Source organism: Rhea pennata, chromosome 6 (assembly GCF_028389875.1).
Source record: "Rhea pennata isolate bPtePen1 chromosome 6, bPtePen1.pri, whole genome shotgun sequence".
NCBI classification, from domain to species: Eukaryota; Metazoa; Chordata; class Aves; order Rheiformes; family Rheidae; genus Rhea; species Rhea pennata.
The window spans coordinates 42,530,778-42,552,349 of NC_084668.1; the positions used below are offsets into that span (position 1 = coordinate 42,530,778).

A 21,572-nucleotide genomic window follows, 5' to 3' on the forward strand; every position below is an offset into this window, starting at 1 on the left:
CCTTTAAAATGTGAGGGGTTTCTCAGTGCTTGGCTGAGCTGGGATTGAGTAAAAAATCAGTACACTTTATACCATAACCTCAAGACTTGTCTTCTTTGCAATAGAAGTTGTAACCAAGTCTCCACACATGATAGTGTGTGCTGGTTGTTTTCTGTAGACTTTTATGTATGCAGAGGCCAAACAGTTCAGGAATGATATTTAGTCAAGTCCCGGACATGTGACTGTGGTGCCACAGAGGAGTTCCTCTTGTGAGGAGCACACACTTATGGTTGAAATGTTATCTACAACAGAAGGATTTGAGGCTCTCTCCCCCACACCCCCAGAAAGGGATTAGGATTTGATTCTGTTTTGCACGTTGGGGTCTGTTTCTGTCCTTGGGTACATTTCCTAATCTCCCATGTGGCTCAGAGTTTCATGGACAAATGGTCTTGCTAAAGATAAATTCAGTTGCATTGGGAATTAGTGTGATTGGTGTGATAAGCACTACTGAAAAAACTCACATATATTATAAAAAAAGTAAATGTCATGGCAATGCAGCTATAGTTTTAGGATATGTATTTTACCTTTAATTTGACTTCTTCCTAACTGACTCACATTGCTAGTTACAGATTGCAACTCATTCAAGAGGAAAAAGGAGAAAAACCTTTCTATGAGTTGATGGAAAAATGGATCTCTCCCATCAGTTCAAACATGTTTCCTGTTACAATGTGTTATTCAGACAATTTTCAGCTCTCAAATTGTCAGTACTTCTTGCAGTCTTTGACAGTATTGATTCTGCCCTCAGGGACTGAAATAACTCACCTGAGCTGCATGGTATTGTTCTATTTCCTGACTGGTATGACCAGCTTTTAGTATTCCTACTTTTTCTGCCTGAAATGAATTTTTTTTTCATGACTTCACATCTGTGGCCTTTAGGACTCCAAATTTACTTCTCCGAGGACATTCACTGACAGTGACTTTGGCTAACTCCCAGTATTCACTGAAGATGTGTCAACTTGTGAGCATTTATTCGTGCCATTCACCCAGAGAGCACTTTACAGGCAGAGCAAATGCTTTAATTTACCATGACAGGTCCTTGAAGGCATGGCTTTGGAGCACTGAGATGACCCATTGTAACATTAAGGGGAAGGCACATAGTAGCTAAGATGACATTAGGTGGCTCCACTGCAGAGGCAATTAAACACTTTGCTTTCTAGATTTGGTAGGTCTGACCATCTCCTATTTCTGGTTAAGTCCTGGTAGAGCAGAGTGGCATGATGGACTCTTCTGAAATGCCATTAATGTAGCCAAAGCTGGATGAAGGTACCCATGTTTTAAAAACATCATTCCTTGGAGTGGATCAGTTTGGCAGAATCTGAAGCTTTGTTGAAGATTCACAAGAATGCAGAAACTACACATCTCCTACTGTCCCCTCCTCCCCCCCCCCCCGAAAATAATTCTATTTACTGCAATTCTGTGTGACATACATTAAATTCACCTTCCCCAACAGTATTTTTGGCTCTGCTGGTACCAAATAAGGGCTTCTGACAGATGTGATCTATTTTACCCTTTGCAGCTCTGCTGCTTTGAGTTCTGAGTCCTATCACACAATTAATGCTTTCAATATACACATGTATGTTGATTTGGCATGTTAATATGTTTTTATCTGAAGCTGGTCTGGGTGGAATGATACAATTTAGTTTCTTCTAATGGCTTTACACACCACAGCGTTGCTTTTTTCCCCATCATTGAATACTCTTCCCCATCTTCCCCACTGCCCATACCTCATTCTCTGCCAATTTCTGAGCAGATCTTTCTCACAAATATCTGTTTTGTCTCTTGCTTTCCAAAGCTGAATCGATAATTCCTGCAATCAATACCGAGGCTCCCAAACTGCCTTCAATAAGAGGCCATCTGTTTAATCAATCTCTCTCTGTCATCTCTGTGTTTTAGTCCAGATGCTCTCCAGTTAACTGGGGTTGTTGTTAATCCAGCAGGGAAAGGGTGTGAGAACAAAAGGTCATTTGGGATAATTTATCTCCATGTTTCCAGATCCACAGTGATTGTTCTTTAAAGGATTTTTTTTTCAGAATGATTTCTTTTTAAGCAAGTTATTTATGACCTGGAAATTGAAACCTGGCTTCAGCATTTGTATTACCAACAATCTGAACAGTCTCTGCAATGCAGTGGAGGAAGGTCAGTGAATACTATAAGAGCCCATGGTGTTTGTTACTGGCATGGAAGGTTAAGTAGAAAAGAGGAGCACACCAGCAATTCTGCTACATGTCTGTTTCCATACTGTAGCTCATGCTCTTTGCCTAGATTGTGAATTTATTCTGGAAACAATATGCAAAGGCCCACAAACAAACAGTAATTCTAAGGCTGAGTAGTTCAATTAAACTTTCTCTGCATGCAATTTGTTTTTAAATTATTACCAAGAGGTTCTAGGAAGGCTGAATGCTTTCCTTGAAAATGTGGAGAAGGGGAACCAAAGCAAAGCAATGGCAATCCCCTTCAGAGTTGTTGCACAGCTTTTCTGTCACCATGCCTTTGCACTGCACCTAGCCGAGCAGCATGTAGCCCTTTTTTCCTCTGAGAAATGGTTGCCATCAGTATTTTCTGCAGTGAGTGTGGTAGAGAACAACATAATGCTATCCTAGCTGAATGCAAGCATACAGAATCATGGATGCAGATTGGTGTGTACTGAGGAACATTGCATTTTGTTTAAGAAAAATCACTGCTTTTACAGAAGTCATGTAAGCAGCATGTGTGAGACAACACCGCTGCAGAAATGCAAGCCTCCTCCACAGCACTACCAGACTGAGTAAGTCTCGTTAGCACTGTGAGTTAAGTAACCAATTGCTCCCACCTCACCCTAGATCTAGTAGGAATAGGCTGAGGTATATCTGCATAAAGTGATGCTGATCTAACATCTTTCATACTATGGGCTGTAGGATTGCAAGCAACATTCCCTGTTCCCAGCATTCCCTACCTGGGAAACTGATTTTAGGTGAATCAGTGAGTGTTTAAACATTGGCAGGGTGCAAGGAAGTCACTTAGCTCCTTGGCTTCTGCTCTGAACTTTAGAGTCAGAATGTAAATCAAATACCCCCAGTAGCTGCATGACATCTTTATTTTTATTGGCAAGAGAAGCAGTATACACAGCGACATTGCAGTCTCTTAGCTCGTTAAAAATATCTCAATAAATAAAACAAATAAGCAACATATACACTGGAACAGAAAATGAAAAAAAAAAAGTGGAGGGAGTTAGCGGTAGCAAATCATGGAGCAATAAGGAAGAGGAAAAGTGTGTGGGGGGTAATCCAGGCTTTACTTGAAACAAATCATGCAGGAACCTAGGGAAACTGTGGGTTTTTCCTTTGTTTTTTTTCTGAGAGCCTTGGTCCAGTTTTGAATTACTGTACAAGAAATCAGGTTTTGTGTTTAAAAAAATAGACAAAAAACATAAAAAAAGAATACAGCTAAGGAAAAGTAAAATCTGAACCCAAAGATTTCTCATAAATGTATTCCTGAATTAAGATTTTTCAGAAAAAAAGAAGATATTAAACCAAACACACAGACAAAAACACACACAAAATCCAACAACAACGAACAACCAGGAATGTTGCTTCTCTTTGCTCTTTGGTCAGTCACTTGGGGAGAGATGTTGCAAAGTTTCAAACCGTTAGCTTCGGTGCTATTTTTCTGCTCAGTCTAAGTGCTCTGCAGGAGTTCAGAGCTAGGGAGGTCAAGAGGGGTCTTTTGGACCAGTTTACTTGAGGTTGTTAAGGTTTCAGAAGCTACAAACTTGGATACATCCCAATTCCACTTCAGTCTCAGACACTGGACAGTCTAGAGGAAAAAAAAAAAGAAAAGAAAAATAAATACACTGAATACAGGACATCTATCTGGGTTGCCTTTTCTCACAAACTCCTTTACTGTATAAATTAAGGCTATGGTTCATGAAAGCCCATGACTGTGTGCTAAAATTTGCCCCTGGTTACAGCAATATGTAGGCACACAGTAAAATCACATCTCCTCATTGAGTGAATATGTACAAATACAATCACTCTGTCTCCCCCTGTAAGTGCCATACCTCTATGCATACCTATGCTGCCACTTCAAATGTAAGGCCTTTTGATGCCAAAGCCATGCCTTTCAGCATTGTCTCAGTGTGAAGCTAAAGGCCTAGAGCTTATCAGAACTTGGAAGAAAGCTGATTATACGTTGCTGCCAAACGTATTTTGGTTTGGGCCATTCTGCTGTGTTTGCAAGAAGCACACCCTCTTTGTGCCGTCCTCATTTTCCTCAGCAGCTGAGTAAGCTCTGAAGCACCAGAAATAGCCCATGCGACCTCTTAATCAACTAAAATGAGAAGATCGGATGTTCAGTTCTAGTGGTGCTGCCAATTTTGTCTTGCACTTAGCACAGGACTCCCACTGACTCCCATAGAACAGAATGAAGTGTCTGAGATGCAGTTTAAAAAATCCCACCCACAGTGACTCTCAGCTCTTCCTGCAAAATCAGGCAAACCCCAAAGGAAATGAATACGTTTTCTTTCCATCCTGGGGTAACACATTTATGAAATTTCTAAGCATATCTGAAAAAGAAAAGAAAAGAAAAGAAAAGTAAACCTAAACAATTCCTTTGAGCTTTATATGTGTGAATTTCACAGGCTGGTAATATCACAATCTCTTTTGTGCTGTACAGTGAAAAGGTTAAATCTATGGGCAGAAGCAATGCATCTGTCAAAAAGTTTATATGCTTCCAGCAGGTTCTTTGATCCTAGGAGTTCTGCTAAACCTCTGCTTTTCATGCAGTTCCTTGTGACCCACTCCTTTCCAACTCTACTCTGCTCCGCTCGTTGGAATGTGACAGGATTCAGGCAACACAACTGGGAGCCTTTATATCTGTGGGGTTTGCTCTGATCATTTGCAGCAACCTGCTGCTGCTCATTTGCGGGCTGGTGGGACAAACTCTGCAATCCAGCAGTGCCCATGGGATGTCCGATCTAGTTTGGGGGAGGGATGGCTTTTCATGCAAGATGCTGTTTCTGCCTTCAGAAAACCAGCTTAGCTCATATATCAAAAAGGAGATATAATTATTTCCTCCCACTAAGGAAAGCTTCCATTTAGCTTATTTCCTTTCCTTTCCTTCTCAGAGTTATTAATTATCTAATTTCAACCACATTCTGCAGACGAGTTCAGGACTTGACAGGCTGCCCAGGACCACTTAGAAAAGCTTAAATGCTTGATGTATGTGAATGGCAGTGGTTTGTGTGTGTGCACATCTGATGATAGACTGCCTCTTGCTCAATGCTCATGTTGCTGCAGCTCTAGCAGGGGGACTTAGAAGAAAAATAGAATAAAAGGAAGGAAGATACTACAGAGAGATTTTTTGCTTGAGCCTGGGGCAACCCTTAAGGGCAGCATTTTTTAATGATTCTCTCCAATAAGTAGAAGATAGGGTAGAGGATGCTCACCATCAACTGCACAACAAACTGCTGTGTCCTGCTCTTTTCTGGATCCAGCGGCCACATCAAACAAACTGCAGTTGGATAGAAAGTGTCCTAATAGTTAGCTAAACTATTTTCCCCGATTTTTTAAATCCCATCCAAGACTGGACAGATTGAGACAAGCAGCAAAGCTGGCAATTTGCTAGTTGCATTCTTTAACCTCAGGTAAGGCACCTCAGTCTGGTCTCCTGTGGCAATGTTAGGATCTGGTTCTCACTGCTTCCTTCTGATCTTCAGTAACTCTTTTGGCTTTTGTCACAGGAAAAATGGGAATTTCACAGTAGGTCAGTGCTAACAGGGAATTTTGGCTTCCCTATTACAGGGAGATGAATGAACGTGGTCTACTTGGCAAAGAGTATCACTACTGTGCCCCAGGACACTGGCTTGGCTTTCCTAGGTCACCTCCCATACTCCAAGTTTTTAACCCTGCCCTTCCAGTGCTGTGAAGGGGCAAATGAGCAGGCAGGTGTGGCTGTTATTCAGCCACTGCTTGGATAATGTCTAGTCATCAGCCCTTGCTGTTGCCTCCTTGTTTTCTGATGGGCTGTGGGACCCGTATCTCACACCACTGCCTGCTAGTCCATGCTTCACTGCTACAGCAGTGCAAGTCATCACAAATTTGAGCCAGCACTGAACTTTGCCAAAAATAAAGATTGTTCAGATCTCTTGAGACAAACTGTCAAGCTGCTTCTGGCTACATAGGTTAATTTCTTAAATTGTCCTCTTGAACCTTGAACTCTTTTCGGTGGTGCCATGTGACAGGACAAGAGGCAACAGGCACAAACTGAAACACAGGAAGTTCCCCCTGAATATAAGGAAGAACTTCTTTCTGTGAGAGTGACAGAGCACCGGAACAGGTTTCCCCGGGAGGTAGTGGAGTCTCCTTCTCTGGGGATACTCAAAACCCACCTGGATGCAATCCTGTCTAACATGCTGTCGGTGACCTATGTGAGTAGAGGGGTTGGACTAGATGATCTCCAGAGGTCCCTTCCAGCCTCATCTATTCTGTGATTCTGTGACATAATAACAATAAAAAGCCATTTCTCCAACTCCACAGAAAGTCATTTTCACCCTTACAGTAAAGAGTAAGAGACCAGGAGCACCTGGTCTGCACTGACTGTAATTCAAGCAGGTATGATACAATCACATGCCCCTGGGGGTAAACACCAAAAGAGTCCTCAGGCAACACACCTCTTGGTAAAGACTTTTTTTCACGGTTTTTTTTTTTTCTTTTGGTGATGTAAAGTTAATAAATCAGACCAAGCAAAAGGTAACTTGTTATCTTCTGCCCCTTTTATATGTTGAAATCAGAAGTCTGCTGGAATGGGTTAAATAGCCCAAGTCACCTGTTTTTGGTGTAGCCAAACTAGATGTCATCTTGTGCAGCAGTGCTAAGACTGTTCTCATCCATAACCACACAAAAATTAGGCCATTGACAGGCAGACCCAATCTGTCAGCTCAAGAGAGGGACTACACAGCATGAGAATAGCAATGTATCGGTATTTCTTCTTATATTGGCCTTAGGGACCACCTGATGATGACCTTTTTTGAGAATCTGGCTCTAAGTAGCAATTTTGAAAACATGTAAATGGTTAACAGAAGTAGGTGGGCATCTCCTTGTGGCGTGAAGAATACACTTTGGTGGCAGGATGTGTGCATAATAATAAGGCAGGCATAGAAATGGTAGAGAAACGGCAAGATGAGTGGTGTCTGTATCCATTTCTCCTCAGCTTGTTCATCCTCAGTTACACCCTTCAGGTGATTAAGATAGAGGAGTACTGTGCTTAAAAACCTTCTGGTATCCCAAATAGAGCTTAATAAAGTGTGAGGCGTTCAGTGGCTTCTCAATTTGCTTCAGAAATAGCTACATATATTTGAGAAATTGTACTCTTCATCTAGCTTGTGATTCTCTTTTCACAAATCTGGTCTTTTATATTGGGTGAGGTTGCTCGCTGCAAAGTTTTTGAGTCTTGTAGGAGAAGGATTAGCTCTGGGATGAGGAAGAGGGATGCTGCACTGAGAATCTGATCTTTTCCTTGCTTCTGCCTAGTGCCAGCAGCACCACTGTAATCAAATCCTTCCCTGTGGCTGCTTTCTCCTGCCCCTGATTTCTGGAGAGCCCAATTCAAGGCAGAGGAGTCAGGCACTTGTACCTACAGCAATGGGAACATGTCCAAGGGTAGGGAGTGCAGCAAAATTTGAAGTGTCCCAATAAGTACACAGAACATCTGGCTCTAATCTCCCAACTCACTGTACAGCAAGGGGACAAGTACTGCCCTGTTGCCTTCAGGAGTTATAAAAAGGAATCAACAGGGTCCTTCTGGCTTCATGCGCTGTTAAATTATAGAGAGGTTTTCCATAGTATTTTCATGTTTTAATGGACCCTCCCAAGGTCATGCTTCATATTTATGATCCTTTAATCCCAGAGGGGCTCAACAAAGCATTCTTCAAAGCCTGCTAATATATTCAGCTGGCAATTACTCCTAAGGCACTTCTCAGCTCTGCTCCTGAGCTGGACCCAAAGAAATTTTGTAATGAAATCTTGCAGGTCTGGCTCAACTATGGCTCTGCTGTGGGTTTTCTTTGACAGTAGAATAACTGGGTAAGGATTTATGGGCCTCTTCCTTAAAAAATGCAGCACATCTCATAGCATAGGGGGGCCTAGATCTGGGTGACATTTGCTTGCATGGCACTAAATCTCCCTGAAATGAGGGATGCAGGATAGCTCTGCAAGTTTTTAAATGCACAGCTATGTATGACTGCTGGGTCTTCCAAGTGGGTGTGAGTGCTATATTATGCAAATGATAACACTATTTGATATCCTGAACGATAAGGCCCCTCAGATGGAGTGTTTTTTGTCCCCAGTCCTTCCTCTTCCAAGTTGGCATGGTAGGACAGAGCTCAAAGCTCAGTTGTAATCTCAGCTCATGCTTTTTATGTAATTGCTCTCTGTGCATGTGCCTCAGTTTCCCTGGCTGGCATGTAGATTTTAATTAACTATTGCCCATAAAGTGCTTTGCAGTTCTCCAAGGTAGTATTGAAGGATGTAATACTACATGATAACAAAGCATGATTATACTTTCTGGACTGAGACATGATATACTGTGAAGTTCTCCGCTAAACATAGCTTCTAAGCATTTTGCTTATGCTGTAGCTTGTAACATGGAATATAACTTATGATTCTTGCTCCATTTCAGCCCCCATGCAGTTTCCCATGATGGCATAGATGTATGTAGAGAGAATTGTGGCTTGCTGGTCTTTTTTTGCTTCAGTCCTCAGACCCAGAGAACTGCATGGAAACCATGGCAGCTGAGAGCAGGAGACCTGATGTAAAGTGGCAGCAACTGCAGGGACCTGATCACAGGAAATTTCGCAACAGGCCCCTGAGGTCCTCATTTATACAGGAGTAGGTTTGGGTTCGGTTACCAAGGAGTTGAAATCATTTCCATAATATGGTCAAGAGTGAAAAAGAAATAGGAAAGTCTACAAAAAATCCTCTGAGATTTTTTTCTTTAAGAAAAGGATGCTTTTTCTATTTGTTTTAAAGTTAGAGATGTCAAAAATTGTTCCTTATTTCTGGTAGAAAAGCCTGTCATGCTTGATTTGTTGTGCACAGCTTTTTTCAGGGTGATTGCTGACAGCAGTGGGTTACAGGCTGGGTACAGGGAGGATCTAGCTGACTGAAATGTCATTTAAGCAGAGCTGAGGTGGTGAAGGCCTAATTTATGAATTGCAACAGTCCTCATCCAGCAGCTGCCTCCCTGGAGCTGTGCCCAAAATCCAGCAGTACCTCAGCATCCATCAAGCCTGGTACGTCTCTGGATGGCTGCTGGCAGTCAGCGTGCAGGCCCACAGGACCTCCTGGAGGAACAGGGTCCCTGGCAGACCTCTCTAGCTCAGCTCTTCCTGCACATCCCTGAAGGCTGCAAGACGACCAGGCAAAGAGCCACAGGGACAGGGCGCAGGTGGCACGAAGCGCCTGGGCTCTCTCGACCCACATGGACTTTGGCTAGCCAAAACTGCTGCCAGAAAGGACCCAGTCCGCCTCAGGGGTTGTGAACTGCCCTGCCCTGTTGCCTTCTGTTCGGGGATGGCTCTAGGAGTGGGGTGGGCAGTGAGTGGGGGGGCAAGGGAAACAAGCTGGACAGCCTAAAGCAGCACACACCAGCTGCCTGCCACTGTGCCAGCTGTTACTGATTTCAGCAGTCGCCGAGAAGTTTACAGACTGCTTCCTCCTCCTTCTTCTTAATCTTGGGGAATTATAATACAGTGTGAGTCAAAGTCAAGACCCCAGCCCCTTTCTGTCAGCACATTGGTGAGGGGTTGACCATCCATTCCCGTGGGCTGATGATGGTAGCCTCTCTAGTGGATGCTGTTTCTGACCAAACAGTCTTCATTGCCAAAGCGAGTTTGAATTAAAGTAATAATGAATTCCTTATAACTAACATCAGCAAGCATGGTCCTGACTGATCCCATGGGCTGTTGTCCCTGTGATCCCAACTAACAGAAATGAGAAGGGTACAGTTCCCTGCCAGTCCAGGTTGGTCCTGGAAACTTTGCAGTATTCGGCACAGTCTCTGCTGCTGCATTTTGTCTCCTTTGAAGTCTCCCTCTCCAGATTGTGCCTGCTCTTTAAGTGTCCCCACACCATTCATTTTAATGGGATGTTAACTTCAAAGGCTGTTTTCTTACAGACTCTGGGGGTTTGCAGGAAGGAGGAATTCCTTGGGCCAGGCTGGCGAGTGATGGGGATGCCTAGTGCGATTAAGCAGGTTGCAAGAATAGAAAGTGCTGTTGGATGTGGACAGGAACAGAGCTCTGTGATCTTCCTCCCCAGGAAACAAACATGCACCAAAGAAACATACGCTAAACCAGACCAAGAGAAAGCCCCCAAAAAACTCAGCCTGATTTTCCCCATCACCACTGCCCTGAAGCTCATCCTTCAAAAGTGAAACTACCAAGAACAGATAAATGCAGGAAAACATAGGATGAAAAACTACTCAGACTGTCACTAGACCTGGCCCATGCTGACGAATTTACTCTGTTAGGTGCTGTACAAGAGCTGGTAGGGGGATTTTCCCCTCCCGGAAGTCTAGCAGCACAGGACTTGATTTCCCTGCTCAAGGAGAAGCTGCATGGCCCTCTACTCCCAGTGAGCAATACAAGGCTGTCCCGATTTCCCCTGATAGTGACTGGAGAGCAACTATTTGGATGGGGAAGCAGGCTGCACTTTTCACCTGAGCGTTGTCTTCTGTCCCACACTTACGAGACTTGGGGCTTGGATATAACACCTTAGTGAGAAAAAGCAGGCAGTCTTCCCTTCTGAGAACATGGGTATGAGGCTCCCTGTAATGTGAGGCAATGATTTCTCTAGCTGTTTTTATCCAGGCTCATATTTTCAGGGCTGGAGATTCTCTGTATATTTATAAAGAGGAGGCAAAATGTGATGTAGACAAATTATTTTGGAATAGTCCAGCCATGGGTTTGAATTCCCGGTAGATTACAACACAGAAAGGGATGCTCCACTCTAGAAAATCAACAAAACATTTCAACCGATGCTAAGTAGCAACTACCTTTAATAATTTTTAAAATAAATAAATGTGGCTAGTTCAGTTATTGCATTATGTCATATCCCCAGTATGCCCAATCTCCATTACAAAAATGTATATATATTGCCCCATAAGCTTGGCGTGCTTGGGGACAGGGAAAACAACAGCGAACAATGCAAAATGTGACATGAGACGTGTTTGTGTCCGTGTCTTCGGAGATAATAGTTCAGCGTGGCCTGATGTGAATTTTTGAAATGCCAAAGCAAACAGCTCCAGAAAATGAGCTGTTCTTTTTTAGATTAGGAAATGGCCAGCTGGAGGGGGAAACAAATCTCAGTGTCTTGATACTCAGGCCAGAAGGTTGGAATTTGGACTACTGCTAGCCACAAGAGCCTCCTCTTGCCTGGGTACCAGGTTGGTTGTAGCTGAAGACTAGTGAGCTGGACTCGTGAGAGCAGGCTGTGCTCTCTCTCCAAGGCCTGTGATTCAACTCAGCTCCAGATTTGCCAGCCAAGAGTACTGTCAGTAGGACCTAATTGGCAACTTGAAGGGCACGGTTCTGAGCTACCCAGGATGAACTTGCTGGTTGCACAGAAATCATCCAGCCTGGCTAATGTGAGATTATTATCACAGTCACTGTCTCTAGATGTGATCTTCAGCTTATGTGTTTACCACCAAACACCCTCAATACAGCCCTTAACCTTGTTCAGTCCTGAGCTCAGTGGTATGGAGACCATTGCTTCCAGTTGTCTGGGAGGTGGCTGCTTTAAAAAAGCATATTGCAAGTACCAATCATAATATCAAGGGTCGGGTTTGTAAGCTTTGCCTTCCAGCTCCCTGTGTTTTTTTTTATCTGCTCATAACCTTCTGAAGCTTGCGCTCTTTGAGCTGAAAATTTTCCATGCCTGAAGGTGATTCCTCTTTCTTGTTGTTTTCATCTTCTAGAGTCTAGGCAAAAATGGCCCAGCTGTTTCGGAGCAAGGGGAAGTGGAAAACAGCTGCTCTCCAAAATGATAAAAACTTCCCTTTGACCGCATGTTGGAGGCTGCTATGGCCATGGGTTGAAAGCTGAAAGGCAGAATGCAAATGCCTGGTTTGAAAAGCAGCATCCCACCTGGACCTGGAGGAAATTAAGTTTGTTTTGACCTAGTTCTAAGCCTCCCAAAATCACCTTCCAATCATGCACAGGGTGAGCACTTCTGTGAGCCATATGAAGTAGCAGGAAGTAGAAAGAATTTACTTCTTATGGCAGGAAGTAAAAGGAATTATTTTGACTTGGATTTTAACATAGTGCTATTAGGTCTAGTTAAACATGCAGTCATTGTGAAGCAGAAGGAATGTGCTAGGACACATGCAAGGTGCATAGCAGCTTTTGTGGAAAGAGGCTGGACTCAAGACTGGCACACTGGGATGCACACAAGTAATCCAGGCATTTTCTAATCCCCATCCTGGGGGACTAGGAGTAGCATGTAACTACCATGATGCTATTGCCCCTGTAGATCAGAAAAGCTGGAAAGGAGCAAAGGTGAGTTGCCGTAGAGATTTGTAGATTAAAATCTTGCTCTGATTTCCTTTCGCATAGGGTAAAAGCGCAGGAGAAAAAAGACTTGTCTGTAATCAGCCAAATTTCACAGAAGCAATGCTTGAAAGGAGGGTCCCATCCTGGCTTCCCCAGCTATAAAGCTCCAGTTTGCAGGGGGAGTGAAGTCTTCCTTCTGAGTGTTCATTGGGCCCCAGGAAAGTGGAAGTGAATCTGCCTTTTGGAGGTGTTTTCCCTCAGCACTGGGGAACATGTAGGTGCCCAAAGCACAGTAGAAGCTTGTGTTGCCAGCAGAATGCCATCAACTTCAGCAAACCAGCACGGCTCCTTAACTCTGGGAATTGGGATGCCTTTTGCCTCCCTCCTGAAGAACCACATGATATCACACAGTATGCTGCAGTCAAAGTATGCCCAAACAAAGGCAGTACATGTAGCTTTGCATCTCTACCACCCTGTCCACAACCTGAGTCCTCCTAGGAAGGGTCCTATTTACAGAATACTGTCCTCCCTTGCTCCTTTCTCTGCCTTTTGCATCAAAACGAGCACAAATGCCCCATAGTTGCTAGCTGAAGGCAGTCCTGTCAGCATCCAGCATAGCTTGGCCTTCTCTGGCCTTCCCAGGCTACCCCATGAGGCATTATAAACCCAAGATCAGTGCTTGAGCATCACAGAAGTGAATACTTTCTCTACATCCCCTTTTCATCATGGCCACCTCTGAGTAAAATAGTGGACCCCCAAGACTGAGAGTACTTTTATCCATCTTTGGTGCTAAAGTACAGAGCCTTGCAACAGGCCTCTATGTTTTAACTGGAAAAAGTGAGCACAGAAGTTTTGGTTTCTATCCCTACTTGGATAAACATTGGTGGCATCCCATCCCGTGAGATGCCTGTGTTTGGTGCAGGACCACTGAGACAGACTAATGGAAGCTTAAACAAGAAAAAAAAATCTGAATTGAAATAAGAGTTACCTTTTCCTGAAGCTTTCCTGAAACCTGCACTTTTGAAAATATAGCCCAGTTAATTTTTTAAAGATTTCTGATGATGAGAAGTGTCTCAGTTCAGAAGATACATTTAATAGCCGAACCTACTTTGCTAGCTTCCAGTTGCAACAAATATGGTCTGCGGGAAATATATCTCCTACCTTGAGATTCTGATCACAACAGTGCATGGCTTGGTTCAGATTTGATCAGCTTCTTGCTTCTAAGTAGACAAACAGACTCCCATCAACAGTTTTCTAGGAAAACTATTGCTGCATCAATCAAAACTGGTTGTCAGAAAGGGAGGTGGAAGGTTTGGAGCAATATCTGAAGAATTTTCAAAGACTTTTCAATACACGCTAAAATTTTTATATATAAATGTAACTTATAGCAAAAAGGTGAAAACCAAATTAAAACACTCAAACAGACTTGAACTGAATTCATCAAATCTTTAGGTGTGTTTATGAAAACTTCAGTCTGTTCTGTTTAAGGATGGGAAAACTCTGTATATGTACATATGCTCTGTTTGTGTGTGTTTACGTGCAGTTTATATATGCTCAAGTATTTTTATAGCAAAGCCAAAGGAAGAAAGAGTCTGCTGTTATGCATATAATGTACACAAATCTATACATGCTGCAGGCATTGCTTGGATCTGTACCTCACAGAGGGATATTCTCAAAGTATCTTAAAGATTTGTCAGCTGTCCCCAGAGCCAAAGTAGACAGCCCTGTATCTTTGATATTTAAAATATTTTTGTATTTAACTGGCCCCAAATGCAACTTTTTGAAGAAAAGGACTATAGCTCTTAGCAGTAGCAAGACCTTTGTTAGCAGGCAGCTACATGCACTTTCACTGGGGAAAAGACAATGTGTGACAATCTAAGAGAAGGATGGAGAAGCTTATTTCAGAGCCATTTCCACTCACTATCTGAAATATTTCAGAAAAGTCTCCCTTCCACTTGACAACACTGCAGCAGGTTGACTTGGTGGAGAAAATGAGATGACAGTGGTGTGAGATGGAAAAAACAGTGCTTCAGTTGTGTCTTTGAGCACATCTGTCTTGCTGACTGTGTATCTACCTGACAAACCAGCCCTTATGTCCTTGAACAATTCTCCCCGGGGATCCCCAGATGAAATGCAGAGGGTTGAGGACCTCTTTCTGAACACACCCAGTGGCAAGTGGTAGGAGTCAGACACAAAAGGGAAACTGAGGCTCAAAGAAGAAGTTAGGTGGCTAGAATAGCAGTAATTCCCAGATCTCTAGGGCATTTCCAACTACAAAAGGCTGAGATGTGGATGGGGTATAAAATAGCATAATCATGGTTGCTTTCATACCTTCCAAGAGTGCCAGTTTTTGAGGCTGTGGCACAGACGCCTGCTTGGGCAATATATGGACCTGAAGAGAGAGGGCCCCCACTGGCAGCTGATTCTAGAGCAACGCGTGACTGCTGCTCTTGCGTAAAAGGCACAAGGATCTGTCTGCAAGACTTCAGAAGGGAGAAAGCAGTGGAGAAAGGAATTCAGATAATTGTGTACACAGAGTAGGGGGAGAAGGCCAAAATCAGATCTAATGCTGTGGGTAAAGACAGACTGAAACCAGATACCCTGGCTTGTGTTTTTCTGCCTTTGTTGGTATGAACCCTTATCTACTATCCGTTCTTGAAGACTCCCAGATGAAGGAAAGCCACAATTATGTGCATCTTACAGCTGAGAAACCATTTAAAAATGTATTCCTTGTAGTTGTTCATTCCTGCGCCTGCAGTCCTCCCTGCCATTGCCAAATGTACCCCCTGCTTCGTGTTCTTTACTGGCCAGAGGAAAGTCTCTAATTTCATTTACCCCAGGCTTTTCAGACCTTGAAGGATTTTCTGCCCATTGCTGCTTCAAGGCAAAAGATCCTGCCTGTGTCCCAAAGTTCTCTGGTTTGTAATTCAGCACCGTTAATGTGAGGGTGACTAACTGTTTGAAGGGGATGTGGAATAAGAGGAAGTACAGCCCATCTAGAAGGAGATTTAATCATTTCAATTCTCTTCCCTCCAAGCCTGTTTATGTCTCCCCGACCTGGTCTGACAACTGTTAAGAAAAGCTGATGGCTTGCTCACACCTTGCTGTTCTGGAAAAATAATGATGATAAATGACCCTTAAAAACCAACAAAAAAGAAAGCAGCAGGAGACCTTATAACCCTGATCCCTTGTGCTCATCTTTTGTCTTAGCCAATGGAGCAGGAGGGAGGACATATGCAAGCCTTGAGACCAGCACAGCTGCCTGGTACCTTGCCCACAGCTGAAATAAACCTGAAGCACATGTGAGTGCTCCTCATAAATAAGTATACAAAGAAAAAGAGAGGATTTAAATTAAAAAAAAAAAGTCTGAAGTCTGCAAGAAGACAATACTGATTGAAAAGAAATTGAAAACAAAGAAGCCAATACCGATTGAAAAAGCTAATCAATCTAGCTTTAATATGTATTTTTTTTCTCATTCTTTTCCTCCAGAAAGGCTTCTTGGTACTTGTTGCCTCGCATAGACTGTTTGTATGTCAAGGGTCAAGGGTCACCGCTCAGGAAGATCTGCCAGCCCTATAAGGTATTCAAGCCTAGTTTTATAAGGCTGAAAAGTATTTGTCATTGTTTATTTTTTGTATCCATTTTGTCAGATGATTTTGGAATAAAAGAAAAGGATTTTAATAAAATGCAGAAAAATGACACTGTAAGTACACTAGATACATTTATATGGACTCAGTGCTGTTGATACTCTTCTGTTTGAAAGAATGGCCTGCATTTAGAATTGTTTAATTAATCTATAACCTACAGATTTATCTACGGATATATTAATTAACAGTTTTTTGATACTAATATATTAATCACTTTTTTTTGATTTCCACATCCTTTATTGTTTTGGAGTCTATACAGTTCATTTTCTTGCACTCACTTCTTATTTATAGATTAAAAGCTGGAAAATGAGCTTTTCTGTTCTCCCGTCTTCAAGTGTGCTTCTGGCAAAGGCAAACTATCTGGGGATAAATGAATTGTCTCCTGTACTTGTAGAGGCTAAGGCTGCCACAACAAATTCAGCACCTCTCATACTCTGGTTTTGAAGTTTGCTTGGCTCCAGATAATGGAGTTGTTAAACTTCCTTACAGGTTCAGTTCATTTTAACTTCAACTTTTGTTTCATTTGAAAGTGTCATAACATATGAGCCATTTGTGCTTGGAAAGGAATAGGGGTTGTGCTAATTTCACATTACATTTCAAAGAGGTGTGTTTTAAAAAATGTATGATTTTCTTGAGGTACAGGACATCAGCCCACTGACTTGTCCACACATATTTTTTGGAAAACTTTCCAGAAACTTTAAGACTTTGGAAGCCTCTATCAAACTGTTTGACAACAACTAACCAGTTACAGAAGTTGAAGAGCGATCATAGTTGCTGCAGTACAAGCTTAAGCTTAAAGCCACAAAATGTCTGGAAGCTCAAAGGTCTTCTGAGAGTAGAAAATCAGCTTTGCCTCTGATGTAAATCGGTATAATCAGCTGGTGCTCAGGTACATATGCTGCTGCAGGATCTGGATCTGAAAGCTGAGATTGCCTCTGTCACATACACAGAAACTGGTGGGGTCAATCATTTTCACCAGAAGAACTAGCCCTTTTGGGTCCTGAAACACTTAGAGAAAGCCATTTCTTTTTCATTTTGGCTAGTGGCTGATCATTCTAGTCCAGATAAAACAAGTTGCATGGGGTAAACCTTGTGGGAGGGGAGACAAGAGAGAGCTCTGCAAAGGAGTATTTTGCTGCTGGGACTCTCAGTGTTTCTGTGTTATATCCTGGCTCTCTGCAGCAACCTACAGGCAGTTAGTTTGTTTGCTCCAAGGTGCTGTGTCCCTCCCTTGCCAGGGGAAAAAAAAACAGGAAAGAACCCCCCCAAAGAAATAGTTCCCCAGCCTTGCACTCCTCCACAGTCCAAGTGTTGGCCTCTCTGGGCCAGTGGGGTTCACTGGAGTCAGAGGAGGAGGCAGATTTGTGGGAGCCCTTGGTTAAAATCTTGGCAGTACATCACTGAAAGCACGGTTAAAAATTGCCAAAAGCCAGAAACTGTTAATGAGCAGTTGGAGCATGAAGAAGCAGGACTGTTTCAACATTTGAAAGGACCATCTAAGCTCTGTCTTCAGCTCTATATAGCTGCCTTGTGGGTGGCTCTGAAGAACAAGTACTGGGAACATCCCCAGCATCTCCTGACCAAAGAAACGGCTCACCAAGCAAGAAGCAAGGGAAAGCATGTGGACAAGCATCCCCAGCAGGCACAGAGAAGAAGGATGAGATGGAGCCGGTAAACTCCAGCCCTTCCAGCTAATGGAGCAGTAGAGAGAGCCAGAGCCCATCTCTGTGACAGATTTCCTTGTGTTCATCTCTCATCCCCTCTTCAGAAGTAGGGATGCTGTTTTTTAAACAAAAACATGGCCTCAGCTTTGCAAAAGAAGTATGGAATAAAGGAGGAAAGAGGGAATGGAAGAAAGGGAATGAGATTTTCATCTTGTGGACCTCAGGTAAAACATACGCAGTATAGGGGAGGAGAGGTAGCACACATACATCCGTATCCTTTAACTATGGCACTGATGCTAATGAGGCACATGCCAATGATGAGTGCAGTCATTTTGCTCATGTTAAATACATTCCTTCCCATATATCTCTGTTTCATGTGTGTCAGATGTTCTAGCTTCTGAGATTCTCACTTAAATATGGGCTTCAGCTGCTATATCATAAGCGGTTTTGGTTACAGTAGGCATTCAACCCACCCTGCCTGAAACACACAGTCACTATGCTTATGGGCCAGTCAAAGCAGTGTCATTTCTGGAAATATATTATGTAGAAGCCAGATAAAGAGGGTAGTGTTGTTATGCAAGGGCAATACACTTATGGCTGAGGTGCCCACAATAAAAGCAATGTGCAACTACAACCCTGCACAAACACAGCCAGGCTTAGTTTACTTTAGGATATGGTTGCATGACCTGTTTGCTTAATGACTTATACCACCACCTGGTCTAGGATGACTAATCATGTCTATCCTCTTGGAAAGCAAAATATCTTGGTGTATAAGAGATCTATATTCTTTTAGGTTAGTTGAGAATGTCTGGGAGAAAAATATCAACAGGAACGAGGTTCTCCTTCCTCTTGAAAATATATGAAGATAGTGACTTTGGGCAGTTGGTGCTTGGTTAAGTCAGATGTAGGTAAATCAGTCAGTAGTGGTGTCTGGGAGCTATGTGCAATGGAAACACTGAGCATTACAACTCATTCCTTGCAAGTATGCCACATCACCCAGAATGCATCTCTATGATCAGATTCAGCTAGGATAACTGTGCACCTTGGAGCATACAGATGTTACATTGGCTGTGTATGGAGGCAATATACATCTTTTGTATTTGCATCAGAGTAGGGGAAATAGGAGAGGAGAGAGAGAAAAGCTGTTGCACACTTCCCTGCTTATCACCAAACAAAATATCCTGGTCAACCATGGAGCTGCCCGCCAGATGCAGACCTTTCTTATGGAATCAATAGAAAGGCTGAATATCTTCTTGTGGGCAGCATTTTCCGGGAGGGATGCAAAGTGAGCTGGAAGTTAGAGATTCCTACTGACACCAGGTCCTATCTGCAAAGCCTGCGGGCTGCACATACTGTGTGGGACATCTTGTTAGTGACTGCAGGTTCCCAAACAATTTCTTGCTTTCTTCCCCTGAGTTCTCCTCTCAGCCTCTCTCAGAGGCAGAGACTAAGATCACTTGCAAGAGGAGTACTCTTCCCTGTTCCTTCTGTTGCCAAGCTGGGTTTTGGTTTCCCAAGCCATAGGATGCCCTGACAGGGTTGTCCTTCAATGGGAAATATGTCTCTGGTCCTTGCCTGTGTCTATAAGGATGAACAAAACTGAGATATGAGAAGATCTATAAAAAAAGTCATGTGGCTCCAGCCCCTTTTTTATACTTGTCTTATCAATATGTATAAGCATCTGAAGGCAGGGTGTAAAGAGGATAAAGAGGATGGGGCCAGACTCTTTTCAGTGGTACCCAGCGATAGGACAAGAGACAACAGGCACAGACTGAAACATGGGAAGCTCCCTCTGAATATGAGGAAAAACTTCTTTACTGTGGGGGTGATAGAGCACTGGAACAGGTTGCCCCGAGAGTTTGGGCAGTCTCCATCCTTGGAGATATTCAAAAGCCATCTAGTCATAATCCAAAGTAACATGCTCTAGGAGACCCTGCTTGAGCAGGGGGCTTGGACTAGATAATCCCCAGGAGTCCCCTCCAACTTCAACCCTTCTATGATTCTGTGAATAAAACATAATATTGGATGAAGGGAAACCCTTTCTCCTCCCCTTCAGTCTCTGCCAAAATAATGCAAATTCTAGGAAAAACATTTTCTCTAAAAATAAATATATTAATCTCTAGCTTTATTCTTTTTCTAAGGGACCTCTTTCAATCTGGCCTGCTCAAACAACAGTTTTCCTGCTCTAGTTATTTTTCCTATGTGCAACATGTATTCAAATGCAGTCTGTAAACTTCATGAATGACAGTGTCCCTCTGTGAGGAGAGTGTAGTTTACTAACTCAGGCACTGAGACAGGGCACTAGCAGGTCCTATCCCTTGGATAGATCCTTTCTTATGAGTTTCCCCGATCCTTCTATCTCTGCTTTGTTTAGATTAAGTACTCTGGGGATGGGAACAAGTCTTGCTGTGTCTGTACATAGCTGAGCATGAAGAGGATCAGCCTTAGCCTTTTTTCATCAGTGCAGCACAGAATCTTTGTAAAATTGTTGACACCTAATAATAAATCAACAAATGGATAAGACCAGCCATCCATTATGTCTGACCAAACTACAGAGATTAATGCCAGTGCTATTAACAATAACAGCAAAAAGTCTCTTCTTAGAGAACATTTCTGGTTTAAATTCCATACCACCACCACCACCCCCCCCCCCAAAAAAAAAGAAAAAAAAAAAAAGAAAAAAAAAAAAAAAAGAAAAAACTCCTGGGGCCACCCACTGAAAAGCAGAGACAGTTAGCATAAAATCAATGGCATTTCATGGGCTCCTGTGAACAATCTGTGGGACAGGTATGATTTCCTTATGAACCCAGGGTGCTTTTTAATGTTTGATACAGTTACTGACAGATAGCAACTGAAACACCTGTACGCCAGATGTGCACAGCTGTATGTGTGCTGCTGCTGATCAATCTTCAGATTACATCACATTCCAGATGCTTGACTTCAGAAAGGCTTGGAAGAGAGATCTGGAGTGAATGAATTGCAAGGTTAAGCATTTCTTTTTTCCTGAGTTATGCTGTGCCTCCTCTGCACGCAATGTTGAGCTCTTTTTTTCTATTTTTTTTTGTCACCTTGTTCTATGCAATGGTACCCTCAAAGAAAAAGAGGGGCAGCTCCAGTCAGTCATTTGAGGAGAGACGTTGGCATCTCATACTCATGAAAAATGTCTTTGCATAAATAATATGCAGGGAGATGGGCTACATACCATTTAACGTACATGTCTATTACCAGAGACCAAAAAAACCCATCAACATATGCCTTTGAAGAGGTTTATTCTGCAGTTTTTCCACACTACAACACAAGGAACTGCTTAAAACTCTCTTTACAGGCACATTTGTGTGCATGTGTGTGTGTGCATGTAAAGAAACAGTTGTGAAAGTGAAGTGATTTTAACTTTAAATGGATCCATTCCTGCCGGGAGGACTGGCAATTGTTCCTATGACACAGGGAAGTGAAGCTTTGCTTGCCCTGAGAAAGACTTGGAGATATTTGCTGCAAAAAGACTCCATTTCTTGGTTTTAGAGTGGGGAAAAAAGTTTTCCCTTTGCTGCATGAAGCTGTGTTTCCTTTTCAAAAGTGGCAAAGTGATGCCAGGACAGATTCCCCAGAGCTCTGTGGATTTTATTCTCCATTTTTATGTTAAGGTCCTTCATAGAGCATCACGAGCCCTTAATATGAAGGAGAATGATTCCACTCTGTTTG

At 42.8% G+C, this 21,572-nt stretch overlaps 1 protein-coding gene across 1 annotated transcript in view; it reads right to left on the minus strand.

Moving 5' to 3' along the window:
* Positions 1-3,140: 3,140 nt before the first annotated feature.
* Positions 3,141-21,572, minus strand: part of TWIST2 (twist family bHLH transcription factor 2) — a 45,103-nt gene continuing 26,671 nt past the window's right edge. The window contains exon 2 of the mRNA XM_062578917.1: positions 3,141-3,831. The gene's annotated coding sequence lies outside the window, so the exon portion shown is untranslated. The remainder of the gene's footprint in view (positions 3,832-21,572) is intronic.